Source organism: Oryzias latipes, chromosome 1 (assembly GCF_053564925.1).
Source record: "Oryzias latipes strain Hd-rR chromosome 1, Olatipes_Hd-rR_3.1".
In the NCBI taxonomy this organism is placed as follows: Eukaryota; Metazoa; Chordata; class Actinopteri; order Beloniformes; family Adrianichthyidae; genus Oryzias; species Oryzias latipes.
In genome coordinates, this window is record NC_136237.1 from 3,514,502 (window position 1) to 3,533,291 (window position 18,790).

The 18,790-nt window shown below is 41.8% G+C and overlaps 34 non-coding genes across 34 annotated transcripts; 12 read left to right on the plus strand and 22 right to left on the minus strand.

Moving 5' to 3' along the window:
- Positions 1–366: 366 nt before the first annotated feature.
- trnag-gcc (transfer RNA glycine (anticodon GCC)) lies at positions 367–437 on the minus strand. Its single transcript has one exon. It is a non-coding gene; the product is annotated as a tRNA-Gly (tRNA).
- An 879-nt stretch (positions 438–1,316) lies between these two features.
- On the minus strand, positions 1,317–1,387 carry trnag-ucc (transfer RNA glycine (anticodon UCC)). The gene has a single exon. It is a non-coding gene; the product is annotated as a tRNA-Gly (tRNA).
- A 193-nt stretch (positions 1,388–1,580) lies between these two features.
- Positions 1,581–1,652, plus strand: trnae-uuc (transfer RNA glutamic acid (anticodon UUC)). The gene has a single exon. It is a non-coding gene; the product is annotated as a tRNA-Glu (tRNA).
- A 313-nt stretch (positions 1,653–1,965) lies between these two features.
- trnag-gcc (transfer RNA glycine (anticodon GCC)) lies at positions 1,966–2,036 on the minus strand. Its single transcript has one exon. It is a non-coding gene; the product is annotated as a tRNA-Gly (tRNA).
- A 462-nt stretch (positions 2,037–2,498) lies between these two features.
- On the plus strand, positions 2,499–2,570 carry trnae-cuc (transfer RNA glutamic acid (anticodon CUC)). Its single transcript has one exon. It is a non-coding gene; the product is annotated as a tRNA-Glu (tRNA).
- A 317-nt stretch (positions 2,571–2,887) lies between these two features.
- trnag-ucc (transfer RNA glycine (anticodon UCC)) lies at positions 2,888–2,958 on the minus strand. The gene has a single exon. It is a non-coding gene; the product is annotated as a tRNA-Gly (tRNA).
- A 578-nt stretch (positions 2,959–3,536) lies between these two features.
- trnag-gcc (transfer RNA glycine (anticodon GCC)) lies at positions 3,537–3,607 on the minus strand. Its single transcript has one exon. It is a non-coding gene; the product is annotated as a tRNA-Gly (tRNA).
- Positions 3,608–4,485: 878 nt separating this feature from the next.
- trnag-ucc (transfer RNA glycine (anticodon UCC)) lies at positions 4,486–4,556 on the minus strand. Its single transcript has one exon. It is a non-coding gene; the product is annotated as a tRNA-Gly (tRNA).
- A 578-nt stretch (positions 4,557–5,134) lies between these two features.
- Positions 5,135–5,205, minus strand: trnag-gcc (transfer RNA glycine (anticodon GCC)). The gene has a single exon. It is a non-coding gene; the product is annotated as a tRNA-Gly (tRNA).
- Positions 5,206–5,667: 462 nt separating this feature from the next.
- trnae-cuc (transfer RNA glutamic acid (anticodon CUC)) lies at positions 5,668–5,739 on the plus strand. Its single transcript has one exon. It is a non-coding gene; the product is annotated as a tRNA-Glu (tRNA).
- Positions 5,740–6,084: 345 nt separating this feature from the next.
- Positions 6,085–6,155, minus strand: trnag-ucc (transfer RNA glycine (anticodon UCC)). The gene has a single exon. It is a non-coding gene; the product is annotated as a tRNA-Gly (tRNA).
- A 578-nt stretch (positions 6,156–6,733) lies between these two features.
- On the minus strand, positions 6,734–6,804 carry trnag-gcc (transfer RNA glycine (anticodon GCC)). Its single transcript has one exon. It is a non-coding gene; the product is annotated as a tRNA-Gly (tRNA).
- An 879-nt stretch (positions 6,805–7,683) lies between these two features.
- Positions 7,684–7,754, minus strand: trnag-ucc (transfer RNA glycine (anticodon UCC)). The gene has a single exon. It is a non-coding gene; the product is annotated as a tRNA-Gly (tRNA).
- A 193-nt stretch (positions 7,755–7,947) lies between these two features.
- trnae-uuc (transfer RNA glutamic acid (anticodon UUC)) lies at positions 7,948–8,019 on the plus strand. The gene has a single exon. It is a non-coding gene; the product is annotated as a tRNA-Glu (tRNA).
- A 313-nt stretch (positions 8,020–8,332) lies between these two features.
- Positions 8,333–8,403, minus strand: trnag-gcc (transfer RNA glycine (anticodon GCC)). The gene has a single exon. It is a non-coding gene; the product is annotated as a tRNA-Gly (tRNA).
- Positions 8,404–8,865: 462 nt separating this feature from the next.
- trnae-cuc (transfer RNA glutamic acid (anticodon CUC)) lies at positions 8,866–8,937 on the plus strand. The gene has a single exon. It is a non-coding gene; the product is annotated as a tRNA-Glu (tRNA).
- Positions 8,938–9,254: 317 nt separating this feature from the next.
- trnag-ucc (transfer RNA glycine (anticodon UCC)) lies at positions 9,255–9,325 on the minus strand. Its single transcript has one exon. It is a non-coding gene; the product is annotated as a tRNA-Gly (tRNA).
- Positions 9,326–9,903: 578 nt separating this feature from the next.
- trnag-gcc (transfer RNA glycine (anticodon GCC)) lies at positions 9,904–9,974 on the minus strand. The gene has a single exon. It is a non-coding gene; the product is annotated as a tRNA-Gly (tRNA).
- A 462-nt stretch (positions 9,975–10,436) lies between these two features.
- Positions 10,437–10,508, plus strand: trnae-cuc (transfer RNA glutamic acid (anticodon CUC)). The gene has a single exon. It is a non-coding gene; the product is annotated as a tRNA-Glu (tRNA).
- Positions 10,509–10,852: 344 nt separating this feature from the next.
- Positions 10,853–10,923, minus strand: trnag-ucc (transfer RNA glycine (anticodon UCC)). The gene has a single exon. It is a non-coding gene; the product is annotated as a tRNA-Gly (tRNA).
- A 578-nt stretch (positions 10,924–11,501) lies between these two features.
- On the minus strand, positions 11,502–11,572 carry trnag-gcc (transfer RNA glycine (anticodon GCC)). Its single transcript has one exon. It is a non-coding gene; the product is annotated as a tRNA-Gly (tRNA).
- Positions 11,573–12,034: 462 nt separating this feature from the next.
- Positions 12,035–12,106, plus strand: trnae-cuc (transfer RNA glutamic acid (anticodon CUC)). The gene has a single exon. It is a non-coding gene; the product is annotated as a tRNA-Glu (tRNA).
- A 598-nt stretch (positions 12,107–12,704) lies between these two features.
- On the plus strand, positions 12,705–12,776 carry trnae-uuc (transfer RNA glutamic acid (anticodon UUC)). The gene has a single exon. It is a non-coding gene; the product is annotated as a tRNA-Glu (tRNA).
- Positions 12,777–13,089: 313 nt separating this feature from the next.
- trnag-gcc (transfer RNA glycine (anticodon GCC)) lies at positions 13,090–13,160 on the minus strand. The gene has a single exon. It is a non-coding gene; the product is annotated as a tRNA-Gly (tRNA).
- An 850-nt stretch (positions 13,161–14,010) lies between these two features.
- Positions 14,011–14,081, minus strand: trnag-ucc (transfer RNA glycine (anticodon UCC)). The gene has a single exon. It is a non-coding gene; the product is annotated as a tRNA-Gly (tRNA).
- A 578-nt stretch (positions 14,082–14,659) lies between these two features.
- trnag-gcc (transfer RNA glycine (anticodon GCC)) lies at positions 14,660–14,730 on the minus strand. The gene has a single exon. It is a non-coding gene; the product is annotated as a tRNA-Gly (tRNA).
- Positions 14,731–15,192: 462 nt separating this feature from the next.
- On the plus strand, positions 15,193–15,264 carry trnae-cuc (transfer RNA glutamic acid (anticodon CUC)). The gene has a single exon. It is a non-coding gene; the product is annotated as a tRNA-Glu (tRNA).
- Positions 15,265–15,608: 344 nt separating this feature from the next.
- trnag-ucc (transfer RNA glycine (anticodon UCC)) lies at positions 15,609–15,679 on the minus strand. Its single transcript has one exon. It is a non-coding gene; the product is annotated as a tRNA-Gly (tRNA).
- A 193-nt stretch (positions 15,680–15,872) lies between these two features.
- trnae-uuc (transfer RNA glutamic acid (anticodon UUC)) lies at positions 15,873–15,944 on the plus strand. Its single transcript has one exon. It is a non-coding gene; the product is annotated as a tRNA-Glu (tRNA).
- Positions 15,945–16,257: 313 nt separating this feature from the next.
- On the minus strand, positions 16,258–16,328 carry trnag-gcc (transfer RNA glycine (anticodon GCC)). The gene has a single exon. It is a non-coding gene; the product is annotated as a tRNA-Gly (tRNA).
- A 462-nt stretch (positions 16,329–16,790) lies between these two features.
- Positions 16,791–16,862, plus strand: trnae-cuc (transfer RNA glutamic acid (anticodon CUC)). The gene has a single exon. It is a non-coding gene; the product is annotated as a tRNA-Glu (tRNA).
- Positions 16,863–17,206: 344 nt separating this feature from the next.
- trnag-ucc (transfer RNA glycine (anticodon UCC)) lies at positions 17,207–17,277 on the minus strand. The gene has a single exon. It is a non-coding gene; the product is annotated as a tRNA-Gly (tRNA).
- A 578-nt stretch (positions 17,278–17,855) lies between these two features.
- On the minus strand, positions 17,856–17,926 carry trnag-gcc (transfer RNA glycine (anticodon GCC)). The gene has a single exon. It is a non-coding gene; the product is annotated as a tRNA-Gly (tRNA).
- Positions 17,927–18,388: 462 nt separating this feature from the next.
- On the plus strand, positions 18,389–18,460 carry trnae-cuc (transfer RNA glutamic acid (anticodon CUC)). The gene has a single exon. It is a non-coding gene; the product is annotated as a tRNA-Glu (tRNA).
- The last annotated feature ends 330 nt before the right edge of the window (positions 18,461–18,790 follow it).

Consider the following 18,790-nt stretch of genomic DNA (forward strand, 5'->3'; position numbering starts at 1 on the left):
TAGGATTTGGTGCTTTCACCGACACGGTCCGGGTTCAATTCTCGGTCAGGGAATCCTCTATGTTCAAAAGGAAACTGGCATGAAACACTAGTTTAACCTACAATGACACACATCCTGAACCATTTTTCAAAAAGAGACCAACCTTGCGTGTTGACCACATCCTAAAGAAGATAACCCAATGAATGAAAGCATCTCTTAGCATTGAATGATTTCTCTTACAAGACAAAAATGCCAGCATTTCAGTAGTGTGAGCTAAGCTTTCCTTGTCATAGATCGACATTGGGCTTTTTACGTTGACACTCTACATGTTTTAATGAAATACTTTGACACAAGAAGGTTACTGAACAGAACAAAAACAGCAATCAATGCATTGGCTGGGAATTGAACCCAGGTCAACTGCATGGCAAGCAGCTATGCTACCACTATACCACCAATGCCCACAGAAGTGATGCTACCCCCACATTAAAGGTAGAATCTCCCAGCCTGTGCAAATTTCTGCAGGGAAGAGTTCCCGCCTCTAGTCCAAGAGCCCATCATTGTAGCACAGTGGCACAAGCCATTTACTTGCCCATGTATATGTTTATGCAGTAATTAATGTGCATTTGAACTATCAGCCCAGGAGTACTAGCAGCATGTGTGGGGCAGAGTTACCTGATCCATCTGGACATCTGTTTGACTTTTTAAAGTAGACACATGTTGCAGTCAAGAAGACAAACATCCCAATGGCAGCAAGATGAACAACACAACAAACTGAAGAAATTTGCTACAGTAAAAATAAATGGTCACTGTTCCAAAAATCAGAAATATCTACAACAAGGCCACATCAAAATTGCAGTCTTTTGCAACGTATGCTAATTCTTGTAGTCTGTTAAAAATGTTGTTTGCTTCATGCAGGAATTTCCCTCATGGTCTAATGGCTAGGATTTGGCGCTCTCACCGCCACGGTCTGGGTTCAATTCCCGGTCAGGGAATCCACCATGTTTAAAGGAGAACTCACCTGAAACCCTAGTTTAGCCTATGCACATAATGACACACATTATAAACCACTTTTCAATAGAGACTTATCTAAGACTTGAACCAACCTTGTCATTTGAACACATTCTATACAAGGGATTCCAAGAGAAGCAAATATTTCTCAGCATTTGAATGATTTCTCTGGCAATATAGACATGAAGATGGAAAATTCGACACTTCAGTAGTGTGTGGGCTATGTTTTCCATGTCTTGGATCAACATTAGACATTACAGGTTGACATTTTACAGGTTTTATTTCAATAATATTTAGCATGAAGTTTAATTCTCAAAAACTCTAATCAATGCATTGGCTGGGAATTGAACCCAGGTCAACTGCTTGGAAGGCAGCTATGCTAGCACTATACCACCAATGCCCACTGTGTCAAAAGGACACCGCATTAAAACTAGAATGTCTAAGACTGTGCAAAGTTGTGCAAGGAAGAGTCCCCACATCCAGTCCAAGAACCCATCATTGTTGCACAGTAGCCCAAGCCATTCACCCGCCCAGCTATGACATCCCCTATGCTACCAATGCCAACTCTCTTGAAGCATTTCCACAGGAGAATTTCCCTGATGGTCTAATGGCTAGGATTTGGCGCTTTCACCGACACGGTCCGGGTTCAATTCCCGGTCAGGGAATCCTCTATGTTCAAAAGGAAACTGGCATGAAACACTAGTTGAACCTACAATGACACACATCCTGAACCATTTTTCAAAGAGAGACCAACCTTGCGTGTTGACCACATCCTAAAGAAGATAACCCAATGAATGAAAGCATCTCTCAGCATTGAATGATTTCTCTTACAAGACGAAAACGCCAGCATTTCAGTAGTGTGAGCTAAGCTTTCCTTGTCATAGATCGACATTGGGCTTTTTACGTTGACACTCTACATGTTTTAATGAAATACTTTGACACAAGAAGGTTACTGAACATAACAAAAACAGCAATCAATGCATTGGCTGGGAATTGAACCCAGGTCAACTGCATGGCAAGCAGCTATGCTACCACTATACCACCAATGCCCACACAAGTGATGCTACCCCCACATTAAAGGTAGAATCTCCCAGCCTGTGCAAATTTCTGCAGGGAAGAGTTCCCGCCTCTAGTCCAAGAGCCCATCATTGTTGCACAGTGGCACAAGCCATTTACTTGCCCATGTATATGTTTATGCAGTAATTAATGTGCATTTGAACTATCAGCCCAGGAGTACTAGCAGCATGTGTGGGGCAGAGTTACCTGATCCATCTGGACATCTGTTTGACTTTTTAAAGTAGACACATGTTGCAGTCAAGAAGACAAATATCCCAATGGCAGCAAGATGAACAACACAACAAACTGAAGAAATTTGCTACAGTAAAAATAAATGGGCACTGTTCCAAAAATCAGAAATATCTACAACAAGGCCACATCAAAATTGCAGTCTTTTGCAACGTATGCTAATTCTTGTAGTCTGTTAAAAATGTTGTTTGCTTCATGCAGGAATTTCCCTCATGGTCTAATGGCTAGGATTTGGCGCTCTCACCGCCACGGTCCGGGTTCAATTCCCGGTCAGGGAATCCACCCTAGTTTAGCCTATGCACATAATGACACACATTATAAACCACTTTTCAATAGAGACTTATCTAAGACTTGAACCAACCTTGTCATTTGAACACATTCTAAACAAGGGATTCCAAGAGAAGCAAATATTTCTCAGCATTTGAATGATTTCTCTGGCAATATAGACATGAAGATGGAAAATTCGACACTTCAGTAGTGTGTGGGCTATGTTTTCCATGTCTTGGATCAACATTAGACATTACAGGTTGACATTCTACAAGTTTTATTTCAATAATATTTAGCATGAAGTTTAATTCTCAAAAACACTAATCAATGCATTGGCTGGGAATTGAACCCAGGTCAACTGCTTGGAAGGCAGCTATGCTACCACTATACCACCAATGCCCACTGTGTCAAAAGGACACCGCATTAAAACTAGAATGTCTAAGACTGTGCAAAGTTGTGCAAGGAAGAGTCCCCACATCCAGTCCAAGAACCCATCATTGTTGCACAGTAGCCCAAGCCATTCACCCGCCCAGCTATGACATCCCCTATGCCACCAATGCCAACTCTCTTGAAGCATTTCCACAGGAGAATTTCCCTGATGGTCTAATGGCTAGGATTTGGCGCTTTCACCGACACGGTCCGGTTTCAATTCCCGGTCAGGGAATCCTCTATGTTCAAAAGGAAACTGGCATGAAACACTAGTTTAACCTACAATGACACACATCCTGAACCATTTTTCAAAGAGAGACCAACCTTGCGTGTTGACCACATCCTAAAGAAGATAACCCAATGAATGAAAGCATCTATCAGCATTGAATGATTTCTCTTACAAGACGAAAACGCCAGCATTTCAGTAGTGTGAGCTAAGCTTTCCTTGTCATAGATCGACATTGGGCTTTTTACGTTGACACTCTACATGTTTTAATGAAATACTTTGACACAAGAAGATTACTGAACATAACAAAAACAGCAATCAATGCATTGGCTGGGAATTGAACCCAGGTCAACTGCATGGCAAGCAGCTATGCTACCACTATACCACCAATGCCCACACAAGTAATGCTACCCCAACATTAAAGGTAGAATCTCCCAGCCTGTGCAAATTTCTGCAGGGAAGAGTTCCCGCCTCTAGTCCAAGAGCCCATCATTGTTGCACAGTGGCACAAGCCATTTACTTGCCCATGTATATGTTTATGCAGTAATTAATGTGCATTTGAACTATCAGCCCAGGAGTACTAGCAGCATGTGTGGGGCAGAGTTACCTGATCCATCTGGACATCTGTTTGACTTTTTAAAGTAGACACATGTTGCAGTCAAGAAGACAAACATCCCAATGGCAGCAAGATGAACAACACAACAAACTGAAGAAATTTGCTACAGTAAAAATAAATGGGCACTGTTCCAAAAATCAGAAATATCTACAACAAGGCCACATCAAAATTGCAGTCTTTTGCAACGTATGCTAATTCTTGTAGTCTGTTAAAAATGTTGTTTGCTTCATGCAGGAATTTCCCTCATGGTCTAATGGCTAGGATTTGGCGCTCTCACCGCCATGGTCTGGATTCAATTCCTGGTCAGGGAATCCACCATGTTTAAAGGAGATTTCACCTGAAACCCTAGTTTAGCCTATGCACATAATGACACACATTATAAACCACTTTCAATAGAGACTTATCTAAGACTTGAACCAACCTTGTCATTTGAACACATTCTAAACAAGGGATTCCAAGAGAAGCAAATATTTCTCAGCATTTGAATGATTTCTCTGGCAATATAGACATGAAGATGGAAAATTCGACACTTCAGTAGTGTGTGGGCTATGTTTTCCATGTCTTGGATCAACATTAGACATTACAGGTTGACATTCTACAAGTTTTATTTCAATAATATTTAGCATGAAGTTTAATTCTCAAAAACACTAATCAATGCATTGGCTGGGAATTGAACCCAGGTCAACTGCTTGGAAGGCAGCTATGCTACCACTATACCACCAATGCCCACTGTGTCAAAAGGACACCGCATTAAAACTAGAATGTCTAAGACTGTGCAAAGTTGTGCAAGGAAGAGTCCCCACATCCAGTCCAAGAACCCATCATTGTTGCACAGTAGCCCAAGCCATTCACCCGCCCAGCTATGACATCCCCTATGCCACCAATGCCAACTCTCTTGAAGCATTTCCACAGGAGAATTTCCCTGATGGTCTAATGGCTAGGATTTGGCGCTTTCACCGACACGGTCCGGTTTCAATTCCCGGTCAGGGAATCCTCTATGTTCAAAAGGAAACTGGCATGAAACACTAGTTTAACCTACAATGACACACATCCTGAACCATTTTTCAAAGAGAGTCCAACCTTGCGTGTTGACCACATCCTAAAGAAGATAACCCAATGAATGAAAGCATCTCTCAGCATTGAATGATTTCTCTTACAAGACGAAAACGCCAGCATTTCAGTAGTGTGAGCTAAGCTTTCCTTGTCATAGATCGACATTGGGCTTTTTACGTTGACACTCTACATGTTTTAATGAAATACTTTGACACAAGAAGGTTACTGAACATAACAAAAACAGCAATCAATGCATTGGCTGGGAATTGAACCCAGGTCAACTGCATGGCAAGCAGCTATGCTACCACTATACCACCAATGCCCACACAAGTGATGCTACCCCAACATTAAAGGTAGAATCTCCCAGCCTGTGCAAATTTCTGCAGGGAAGAGTTCCCGCCTCTAGTCCAAGAGCCCATCATTGTTGCACAGTGGCACAAGCCATTTACTTGCCCATGTATATGTTTATGCAGTAATTAATGTGCATTTGAACTATCAGCCCAGGAGTACTAGCAGCATGTGTGGGGCAGAGTTACCTGATCCATCTGGACATCTGTTTGACTTTTTAAAGTAGACACATGTTGCAGTCAAGAAGACAAACATCCCAATGGCAGCAAGATGAACAACACAACAAACTGAAGAATTTTGCTACAGTAAAAATAAATGGGCACTGTTCCAAAAATCAGAAATATCTACAACAAGGCCACATCAAAATTGCAGTCTTTTGCAACGTATGCTAATTCTTGTAGTCTGTTAAAAATGTTGTTTGCTTCATGCAGGAATTTCCCTCATGGTCTAATGGTTAGGATTTGGCGCTCTCACCGCCACGGTCCGGGTTCAATTCCCGGTCAGGGAATCCACCATGTTTAAAGGAGAACTCACCTGAAACCCTAGTTTAGCCTATGCACATAATGACACACATTATAAACCACTTTTCAATAGAGACTTATCTAAGACTTGAACCAACCTTGTCATTTGAACACATTCTAAACAAGGGATTCCAAGAGAAGCAAATATTTCTCAGCATTTGAATGATTTCTCTGGCAATATAGACATGAAGATGGAAAATTCGACACTTCAGTAGTGTGTGGGCTATGTTTTCCATGTCTTGGATCAACATTAGACATTACAGGTTGACATTTTACAGGTTTTATTTCAATAATATTTAGCATGAAGTTTAATTCTCAAACACTCTAATCAATGCATTGGCTGGGAATTGAACCCAGGTCAACTGCTTGGAAGGCAGCTATGCTACCACTATACCACCAATGCCCACTGTGTCAAAAGGACACCGCATTAAAACTAGAATGTCTAAGACTGTGCAAAGTTGTGCAAGGAAGAGTCCCCACATCCAGTCCAAGAACCCATCATTGTTGCACAGTAGCCCAAGCCATTCACCCGCCCAGCTATGACATCCCCTATGCTACCAATGCCAACTCTCTTGAAGCATTTCCACAGGAGAATTTCCCTGATGGTCTAATGGCTAGGATTTGGCGCTTTCACCGACACGGTCCGGTTTCAATTCCCGGTCAGGGAATCCTCTATGTTCAAAAGGAAACTGGCATGAAACACTACTTTAACCTACAATGACACACATCCTGAACCATTTTTCAAAGAGAGACCAACCTTGCGTGTTGACCACATCCTAAAGAAGATAACCCAATGAATGAAAGCATCTCTCAGCATTGAATGATTTCTCTTACAAGACGAAAACGCCAGCATTTCAGTAGTGTGAGCTAAGCTTTCCTTGTCATAGATCGACATTGGGCTTTTTACGTTGACACTCTACATGTTTTAATGAAATACTTTGACACAAGAAGGTTACTGAACATAACAAAAACAGCAATCAATGCATTGGCTGGGAATTGAACCCAGGTCAACTGCATGGCAAGCAGCTATGCTACCACTATACCACCAATGCCCACACAAGTGATGCTACCCCCACATTAAAGGTAGAATCTCCCAGCCTGTGCAAATTTCTGCAGGGAAGAGTTCCCGCCTCTAGTCCAAGAGCCCATCATTGTTGCACAGTGGCACAAGCCATTTACTTGCCCATGTATATGTTTATGCAGTAATTAATGTGCATTTGAACTATCAGCCCAGGAGTACTAGCAGCATGTGTGGGGCAGAGTTACCTGATCCATATGGACATCTGTTTGACTTTTTAAAGTAGACACATGTTGCAGTCAAGAAGACAAACATCCCAATGGCAGCAAGATGAACAACACAACAAACTGAAGAAATTTGCTACAGTAAAAATAAATGGGCACTGTTCCAAAAATCAGAAATATCTACAACAAGGCCACATCAAAATTGCAGTCTTTTGCAACGTATGCTAGATCTTGTAGTCTGTTAAAAATGTTGTTTGCTTCATGCAGGCATTTCCCTGATGGTCTAATGGCTAGGATTTGCTGCTCTCACCGCCACGGTCCGGGTTCAATTCCCGGTCAGGGAATCCACCATGTTTAAAGGAGAACTCACCTGAAACCCTAGTTTAGCCTATGCACATAATGACTCACATTATAAACCACTTTTCAATAGAGACTTATCTAAGACTTGAACCAACCTTGTCATTTGAACACATTCTAAACAAGGGATTACAAGAGAAGCAAATATTTCTCAGCATTTGAATGATTTCTCTGGCAATATAGACATGAAGATGGAAAATTCGACACTTCAGTAGTGTGTGGGCTATGTTTTCCATGTCTTGGATCAACATTAGACATTACAGGTTGACATTTTACAGGTTTTATTTCAATAATATTTAGCATGAAGTTTAATTCTCAAACACTCTAATCAATGCATTGGCTGGGAATTGAACCCAGGTCAACTGCTTGGAAGGCAGCTATGCTACCACTATACCACCAATGCCCACTGTGTCAAAAGGACACCGCATTAAAACTAGAATGTCTAAGACTGTGCAAAGTTGTGCAAGGAAGAGTCCCCACATCCAATCCAAGAACCCATCATTGTTGCACAGTAGCCCAAGCCATTCACCCGCCCAGCTATGACATCCCCTATGCTACCAATGCCAACTCTCTTGAAGCATTTCCACAGGAGAATTTCCCTGATGGTCTAATGGCTAGGATTTGGCGCTTTCACCGCCACGATCCGGGTTCAATTCCCGGTCAGGGAATCCTCTATGTTCAAAAGGAAACTGGCCAGAAACACTAGTTTAACCTACAATGACACACATCCTGAACCATTTTTCAAAGAGAGACCAACCTTGCGTGTTGACCACATCCTAAAGAAGATAACCCAATGAATGAAAGCATCTCTCAGCATTGAATGATTTCTCTTACAAGACGAAAACACCAGCATTTCAGCAGTGTGAGCTAAGCTTTCCTTGTCATAGATTGACATTGGGCTTTTTACGTTGACACTCTACATGTTTTAATGAAATACTTTGACACAAGAAGGTTACTGAACATAACAAAAACAGCAATCAATGCATTGGCTGGGAATTGAACCCAGGTCAACTGCATGGCAAGTAGCTATGCTACCACTATACCACCAATGCCCACACAAGTGATGCTACCCCCACATTAAAGGTAGAATCTCCCAGCCTGTGCAAATTTCTGCAGGGAAGAGTTCCCGCCTCTAGTCCAAGAGCCCATCATTGTTGCACAGTGGCACAAGCCATTTACTTGCCCATGTATATGTTTATGCAGTAATTAATGTGCATTTGAACTATCAGCCCAGGAGTACTAGCAGCATGTGTGGGGCAGAGTTACCTGATCCATCTGGACATCTGTTTGACTTTTTAAAGTAGACACATGTTGCAGTCAAGAAGACAAATATCCCAATGGCAGCAAGATGAACAACACAACAAACTGAAGAAATTTGCTACAGTAAAAATAAATGGGCACTGTTCCAAAAATCAGAAATATCTACAACAAGGCCACATCAAAATTGCAGTCTTTTGCAACGTATGCTAATTCTTGTAGTCTGTTAAAAATGTTGTTTGCTTCATGCAGGAATTTCCCTCATGGTCTAATGGCTAGGATTTGGCGCTCTCACCGCCACGGTCCGGGTTCAATTCCCGGTCAGGGAATCCACCCTAGTTTAGCCTATGCACATAATGACACACATTATAAACCACTTTTCAATAGAGACTTATCTAAGACTTGAACCAACCTTGTCATTTGAACACATTCTAAACAAGGGATTCCAAGAGAAGCAAATATTTCTCAGCATTTGAATGATTTCTCTGGCAATATAGACATGAAGATGGAAAATTCGACACTTCAGTAGTGTGTGGGCTATGTTTTCCATGTCTTGGATCAACATTAGACATTACAGGTTGACATTCTACAAGTTTTATTTCAATAATATTTAGCATGAAGTTTAATTCTCAAAAACACTAATCAATGCATTGGCTGGGAATTGAACCCAGGTCAACTGCTTGGAAGGCAGCTATGCTACCACTATACCACCAATGCCCACTGTGTCAAAAGGACACCGCATTAAAACTAGAATGTCTAAGACTGTGCAAAGTTGTGCAAGGAAGAGTCCCCACATCCAGTCCAAGAACCCATCATTGTTGCACAGTAGCCCAAGCCATTCACCCGCCCAGCTATGACATCCCCTATGCCACCAATGCCAACTCTCTTGAAGCATTTCCACAGGAGAATTTCCCTGATGGTCTAATGGCTAGGATTTGGCGCTTTCACCGACACGGTCCGGTTTCAATTCCCGGTCAGGGAATCCTCTATGTTCAAAAGGAAACTGGCATGAAACACTAGTTTAACTTACAATGACACACATCCTGAACCATTTTTCAAAGAGAGACCAACCTTGCGTGTTGACCACATCCTAAAGAAGATAACCCAATGAATGAAAGCATCTCTCAGCATTGAATGATTTCTCTTACAAGACGAAAACGCCAGCATTTCAGTAGTGTGAGCTAAGCTTTCCTTGTCATAGATCGACATTGGGCTTTTTACGTTGACACTCTACATGTTTTAATGAAATACTTTGACACAAGAAGGTTACTGAACATAACAAAAACAGCAATCAATGCATTGGCTGGGAATTGAACCCAGGTCAACTGCATGGCAAGCAGCTATGCTACCACTATACCACCAATGCCCACACAAGTGATGCTACCCCAACATTAAAGGTAGAATCTCCCAGCCTGTGCAAATTTCTGCAGGGAAGAGTTCCCGCCTCTAGTCCAAGAGCCCATCATTGTTGCACAGTGGCACAAGCCATTTACTTGCCCATGTATATGTTTATGCAGTAATTAATGTGCATTTGAACTATCAGCCCAGGAGTACTAGCAGCATGTGTGGGGCAGAGTTACCTGATCCATCTGGACATCTGTTTGACTTTTTAAAGTAGACACATGTTGCAGTCAAGAAGACAAACATCCCAATGGCAGCAAGATGAACAACACAACAAACTGAAGAATTTTGCTACAGTAAAAATAAATGGGCACTGTTCCAAAAATCAGAAATATCTACAACAAGGCCACATCAAAATTGCAGTCTTTTGCAACGTATGCTAATTCTTGTAGTCTGTTAAAAATGTTGTTTGTTTCATGCAGGAATTTCCCTCATGGTCTAATGGCTAGGATTTGGCGCTCTCACCGCCACGGTCCGGGTTCAATTCCCGGTCAGGGAATCCACCATGTTTAAAGGAGAACTCACCTGAAACCCTAGTTTAGCCTATGCACATAATGACACATATTATAAACCACTTTTCCATAGAGACTTATCTAAGACTTGAACCAACCTTGTCATTTGAACACATTCTAAACAAGGGATTCCAAGAGAAGCAAACATTTCTCAGCATTGAATGATTTCTCTGGCAATATAGACATGAAGATGGAAAATTCGACACTTCAGTAGTGTGTGGGCTATGTTTTCCATGTCTTGGATCAACATTAGACATTACAGGTTGACATTTTACAGGTTTTATTTCAATAATATTTAGCATGAAGTTTAATTCTCAAAAACACTAATCAATGCATTGGCTGGGAATTGAACCCAGGTCAACTGCTTGGAAGGCAGCTATGCTACCAGTATACCACCAATGCCCACTGTGTCAAAAGGACACCGCATTAAAACTAGAATGTCTAAGACTGTGCAAAGTTGTGCAAGGAAGAGTCCCCACATCCAGTCCAAGAACCCATCATTGTTGCACAGTAGCCCAAGCCATTCACCCGCCCAGCTATGACATCCCCTATGCTACCAATGCCAACTCTCTTGAAGCATTTCCACAGGAGAATTTCCCTGATGGTCTAATGGCTAGGATTTGGCGCTTTCACCGACACGGTCCGGTTTCAATTCCCGGTCAGGGAATCCTCTATGTTCAAAAGGAAACTGGCATGAAACACTACTTTAACCTACAATGACACACATCCTGAACCATTTTTCAAAGAGAGACCAACCTTGCGTGTTGACCACATCCTAAAGAAGATAACCCAATGAATGAAAGCATCTCTCAGCATTGAATGATTTCTCTTACAAGACGAAAACGCCAGCATTTCAGTAGTGTGAGCTAAGCTTTCCTTGTCATAGATCGACATTGGGCTTTTTACGTTGACACTCTACATGTTTTAATGAAATACTTTGACACAAGAAGGTTACTGAACATAACAAAAACAGCAATCAATGCATTGGCTGGGAATTGAACCCAGGTCAACTGCATGGCAAGCAGCTATGCTACCACTATACCACCAATGCCCACACAAGTGATGCTACCCCCACATTAAAGGTAGAATCTCCCAGCCTGTGCAAATTTCTGCAGGGAAGAGTTCCCGCCTCTAGTCCAAGAGCCCATCATTGTTGCACAGTGGCACAAGCCATTTACTTGCCCATGTATATGTTTATGCAGTAATTAATGTGCATTTGAACTATCAGCCCAGGAGTACTAGCAGCATGTGTGGGGCAGAGTTACCTGATCCATATGGACATCTGTTTGACTTTTTAAAGTAGACACATGTTGCAGTCAAGAAGACAAACATCCCAATGGCAGCAAGATGAACAACACAACAAACTGAAGAAATTTGCTACAGTAAAAATAAATGGGCACTGTTCCAAAAATCAGAAATATCTACAACAAGGCCACATCAAAATTGCAGTCTTTTGCAACGTATGCTAATTCTTGTAGTCTGTTAAAAATGTTGTTTGCTTCATGCAGGAATTTCCCTGATGGTCTAATGGCTAGGATTTGGCGCTCTCACCGCCACGGTCCGGGTTCAATTCCCGGTCAGGGAATCCACCATGTTTAAAGGAGAACTCACCTGAAACCCTAGTTTAGCCTATGCACATAATGACACACATTATAAACCACTTTTCAATAGAGACTTATCTAAGACTTGAACCAACCTTGTCATTTGAACACATTCTAAACAAGGGATTCCAAGAGAAGCAAACATTTCTCAGCATTGAATGATTTCTCTGGCAATATAGACATGAAGATGGAAAATTCGACACTTCAGTAGTGTGTGGGCTATGTTTTCCATGTCTTGGATCAACATTAGACATTACAGGTTGACATTTTACAGGTTTTATTTCAATAATATTTAGCATGAAGTTTAATTCTCAAAAACTCTAATCAATGCATTGGCTGGGAATTGAACCCAGGTCAACTGCTTGGAAGGCAGCTATGCTACCACTATACCACTGTGTCAAAAGGACACCGCATTAAAACTAGAATGTCTAAGACTGTGCAAAGTTGTGCAAGGAAGAGTCCCCACATCCAGTCCAAGAACCCATCATTGTTGCACAGTAGCCCAAGCCATTCACCCGCCCAGCTATGACATCCCCTATGCTACCAATGCCAACTCACTTGAAGCATTTCCACAGGAGAATTTCCCTGATGGTCTAATGGCTAGGATTTGGAGCTTTCACCGCCACGGTCCGGGTTCAATTCCCGGTCAGGGAATCCTCTATGTTCAAAAGGAAACTGGCATGAAACACTAGTTTAACCTACAATGACACACACCCTGAACCATTTTTCAAAGAGAGACCAACCTTGCGTGTTGACCACATCCTAAAGAAGATAACCCAATGAATGAAAGCATCTCTCAGCATTGAATGATTTCTCTTACAAGACGAAAACGCCAGCATTTCAGTAGTGTGAGCTAAGCTTTCCTTGTCATAGATCGACATTGGGCTTTTTACGTTGACACTCTACATGTTTTAATGAAATAATTTGACACAAGAAGGTTACTGAACATAACAAAAACAGCAATCAATGCATTGGCTGGGAATTGAACCCAGGTCAACTGCATGGCAGGCAGCTATGCTACCACTATACCACCAATGCCCACACAAGTGATGCTACCCCCACATTAAAGGTAGAATCTCCCAGCCTGTGCAAATTTCTGCAGGGAAGAGTTCCCGCCTCTAGTCCCAGAGCCCATCATTGTTGCACAGTGGCACAAGCCATTTACTTGCCCATGTATATGTTTATGCAGTAATTAATGTGCATTTGAACTATCAGCCCAGGAGTACTAGCAGCATGTGTGGGGCAGAGTTACCTGATCCATCTGGACATCTGTTTGACTTTTTAAAGTAGACACATGTTGCAGTCAAGAAGACAAACATCCCAATGGCAGCAAGATGAACAACACAACAAACTGAAGAAATTTGCTACAGTAAAAATAAATGGGCACTGTTCCAAAAATCAGAAATATCTACAACAAGGCCACATCAAAATTGCAGTCTTTTGCAACGTATGCGAATTCTTGTAGTCTGTTAAAAATGTTGTTTGCTTCATGCAGGCATTTCCCTGATGGTCTAATGGCTAGGATTTGGCGCTCTCACTGCCACGGTTCGGGTTCAATTCCCGGTCAGGGAATCCACCCTAGTTTAGCCTATGCACATAATGACACACATTATAAACCACTTTTCAATAGAGACTTATCTAAGTCTTGAACCAACCTTGTCATTTGAACACATTCTAAACAAGGGATTCCAAGAGAAGCAAACATTTTTCAGCATTGAATGATTTCTCTGGCAATATAGACATGAAGATGGAAAATTCAACACTTCAGTAGTGTGTGGGCTATGTTTTCCATGTCTTGGATCAACATTAGACATTACAGGCTGACATTTTACAGGTTTTATTTCAATAATATTTAGCATGAAGTTTAATTCTCAAAAACGCTAATCAATGCATTGGCTGGGAATTGAACCCAGGTCAACTGCTTGGAAGGCAGCTATGCTACCACTATACCACCAATGCCCACTGTGTCAAAAGGACACCGCATTAAAACTAGAATGTCTAAGACTGTGCAAAGTTGTGCAAGGAAGAGTCCCCACATCCAGTCCAAGAACCCATCATTGTTGCACAGTAGCCCAAGCCATTCACCCGCCCAGCTATGACATCCCCTATGCTACCAATGCCAACTCTCTTGAAGCATTTCCACAGGAGAATTTCCCTGATGGTCTAATGGCTAGGATTTGGCGCTTTCACCGCCACGGTCTGGGTTCAATTCCCGGTCAGCGAATCCTCTATGTTCAAAAGGAAACTGGCATGAAACACTAGTTTAACCTACAATGACACACATCCTGAACCATTTTTCAAAGAGAGAACAACCTTGTGTGTTGACCACATCCTAAAGAAGATAACCCAATGAATGAAAGCATCTCTCAGCATTGAATGATTTCTCTTACAAGACGAAAACGCCAGCATTTCAGTAGTGTGAGCTAAGCTTTCCTTGTCATAGATCGACATTGGGCTTTTTACGTTGACACTCTACATGTTTTAATGAAATACTTTGACACAAGAAGGTTTCTGAACATAACAAAAACAGCAATCAATGCATTGGCTGGGAATTGAACCCAGGTCAACTGCATGGCAGGCAGCTATGCTACCACTATACCACCAATGCCCACACAAGTGATGCTACCCCCACATTAAAGGTAGAATCTCCCAGCCTGTGCAAATTTCTGCAGGGAAGAGTTCCCGCCTCTAGTCCAAGAGCCCATCATTGTTGCACAGTGGCACAAGCCATTTACTTGCCCATGTATATGTTTATGCAGTAATTAATGTGCATTTGAACTATCAGCCCAGGAGTACTAGCAGCATGTGTGGGGCAGAGTTACCTGATCCATCTGGACATCTGTTTGACTTTTTAAAGTAGACACATGTTGCAGTCAAGAAGACAAACATCCCAATGGCAGCAAGATGAACAACACAACAAACTGAAGAAATTTGCTACAGTAAAAATAAATGGTCACTGTTCCAAAAATCAGAAATATCTACAACAAGGCCACATCAAAATTGCAGTCTTTTGCAACGTATGCTAATTCTTGTAGTCTGTTAAAAATGTTGTTTGCTTCATGCAGGAATTTCCCTGATGGTCTAATGGCTAGGATTTGGCGCTCTCACCGCCACGGTCCGGGTTCAATTCCCGGTCAGGGAATCCACCATGTTTAAAGGAGAACTCACCTGAAACCCTAGTTTAGCCTATGCACATAATGACACACATTATAAACCACTTTTCAATAGAGACTTATCTAAGACTTGAACCAACCTTGTCATTTGAACACATTCTAAACAAGGGATTCCAAGAGAAGCAAACATTTCTCAGCATTGAATGATTTCTCTGGCAATATAGACATGAAGATGGAAAATTCGACACTTCAGTAGTGTGTGGGCTATGTTTTCCATGTCTTGGATCAACATTAGACATTACAGGTTGACATTTTACAGGTTTTATTTCAATAATATTTAGCATGAAGTTTAATTCTCACAAACACTAAACAATGCATTGGCTGGGAATTGAATCCAGGTCAACTGCTTGGAAGGCAGCTATGCTACCACTATACCACCAATGCCCACTGTGTCAAAAGGACACCGCATTAAAACTAGAATGTCTAAGACTGTGCAAAGTTGTGCAAGGAAGAGTCCCCACATCCAGTCCAAGAACCCATCATTGTTGCACAGTAGCCCAAGCCATTCACCCGCCCAGCTATGACATCCCCTATGCTACCAATGCCAACTCTCTTGAAGCATTTCCACAGGAGAATTTCCCTGATGGTCTAATGGCTAGGATTTGGCGCTTTCACCGCCACGGTCCGGGTCCAATTCCCGGTCAGGGAATCCTCTATGTTCAAAAGGAAACTGGCCAGAAACACTAGTTTAACCTACAATGACACACATCCTGAACCATTTTTCAAAGAGAGACCAACCTTGCGTGTTGACCACATCCTAGAGAAGATAACCCAATGAATGAAAGCATCTCTCAGCATTGAATGATTTCTCTTACAAGACGAAAACACCAGCATTTCAGCAGTGTGAGCTAAGCTTTCCTTGTCATAGATCGACATTGGGCTTTTTACGTTGACACTCTACATGTTTTAATGAAATACTTTGACACAAGAAGGTTTCTGAACATAACAAAAACAGCAATCAATGCATTGGCTGGGAATTGAACCCAGGTCAACTGCATGGCAGGCAGCTATGCTACCACTATACCACCAATGCCCACACAAGTGATGCTACCCCCACATTAAAGGTAGAATCTCCCAGCCTGTGCAAATTTCTGCAGGGAAGAGTTCCCGCCTCTAGTCCAAGAGCCCATCATTGTTGCACAGTGGCACAAGCCATTTACTTGCCCATGTATATGTTTATGCAGTAATTAATGTGCATTTGAACTATCAGCCCAGGAGTACTAGCAGCATGTGTGGGGCAGAGTTACCTGATCCATCTGGACATCTGTTTGACTTTTTAAAGTAGACACATGTTGCAGTCAAGAAGACAAACATCCCAATGGCAGCAAGATGAACAACACAACAAACTGAAGAAATTTGCTACAGTAAAAATAAATGGGCACTGTTCCAAAAATCAGAAATATCTACAACAAGGCCACATCAAAATTGCAGTCTTTTGCAACGTATGCTAATTCTTGTAGTCTGTTAAAAATGTTGTTTGCTTCATGCAGGCATTTCCCTGATGGTCTAATGGCTAGGATTTGGCGCTCTCACCGCCACGGTCCGGGTTCAATTCCTGGTCAGGGAATCCACCATTTTTAAAGCAGAACTCACCTGAAACCCTAGTTTAGCCTATGCACATAATGACACACATTATAAACCACTTTTCAATAGAGACTTATCTAAGTCTTGAACCAACCTTGTCATTTGAACACATTCTAAACAAGGGATTCCAAGAGAAGCAAACATTTCTCAGCATTGAATGATTTCTCTGGCAATATAGACATGAAGATGGAAAATTCAACACTTCAGTAGTGTGTGGGCTATGTTTTCCATGTCTTGGATCAACATTAGACATTACAGGTTGACATTTTACAGGTTTTATTTCAATAATATTTAGCATGAAGTTTAATTCTCAAAAACACTAATCAATGCATTGGCTGGGAATTGAACCCAGGTCAACTGCTTGGAAGGCAGCTATGCTACCACTATACCACCAATGCCCACTGTGTCAAAAGGACACCGCATTAAAACTAGAATGTCTAAGACTGTGCAAAGTTGTGCAAGGAAGAGTCCCCACATCCAGTCCAAGAACCCATCATTGTTGCACAGTAGCCCAAGCCATTCACCCGCCCAGCTATGACATCCCCTATGCTACCAATGCCAACTCTCTTGAAGCATTTCCACAGGAAAATTTCCCTGATGGTCTAATGGCTAGGATTTGGCGCTTTTGCCGACACGGTCCGGTTTCAATTCCCGGTCAGGGAATCCCCTATGTTCAAAAGGAAACTGGCATGAAACACTACTTTAACCTACAATGACACACATCCTGAACCATTTTTCAAAGAGAGACCAACCTTGTGTGTTGACCACATCCTAAAGAAGATAACCCAATGAATGAAAGCATCTCTCAGCATTGAATGATTTCTCTTACAAGACGAAAACGCCAGCATTTCAGTAGTGTGAGCTAAGCTTTCCTTGTCATAGATCGACATTGGGCTTTTTACGTTGACACTCTACATGTTTTAATGAAATACTTTGACACAAGAAGGTTACTGAACATAACAAAAACAGCAATCAATGCATTGGCTGGGAATTGAACCCAGGTCAACTGCATGGCAAGCAGCTATGCTACCACTATACCACCAATGCCCACACAAGTGATGCTACCCCCACATTAAAGGTAGAATCTCCCAGCCTGTGCAAATTTCTGCAGGGAAGAGTTCCCGCCTCTAGTCCAAGAGCCCATCATTGTTGCACAGTGGCACAAGCCATTTACTTGCCCATGTATATGTTTATGCAGTAATTAATGTGCATTTGAACTATCAGCCCAGGAGTACTAGCAGCATGTGTGGGGCAGAGTTACCTGATCCATCTGGACATCTGTTTGACTTTTTAAAGTAGACACATGTTGCAGTCAAGAAGACAAACATCCCAATGGCAGCAAGATGAACAACACAACAAACTGAAGAATTTTGCTACAGTAAAAATAAATGGGCACTGTTCCAAAAATCAGAAATATCTACAACAAGGCCACATCAAAATTGCAGTCTTTTGCAACGTATGCTAATTCTTGTAGTCTGTTAAAAATGTTGTTTGTTTCATGCAGGAATTTCCCTCATGGTCTAATGGCTAGGATTTGGCGCTCTCACCGCCACGGTCCGGGTTCAATTCCCGGTCAGGGAATCCACCATGTTTAAAGGAGAACTCACCTGAAACCCTAGTTTAGCCTATGCACATAATGACACATATTATAAACCACTTTTCCATAGAGACTTATCTAAGACTTGAACCAACCTTGTCATTTGAACACATTCTAAACAAGGGATTCCAAGAGAAGCAAACATTTCTCAGCATTGAATGATTTCTCTGGCAATATAGACATGAAGATGGAAAATTCGACACTTCAGTAGTGTGTGGGCTATGTTTTCCATGTCTTGGATCAACATTAGACATTACAGGTTGACATTTTACAGGTTTTATTTCAATAATATTTAGCATGAAGTTTAATTCTCA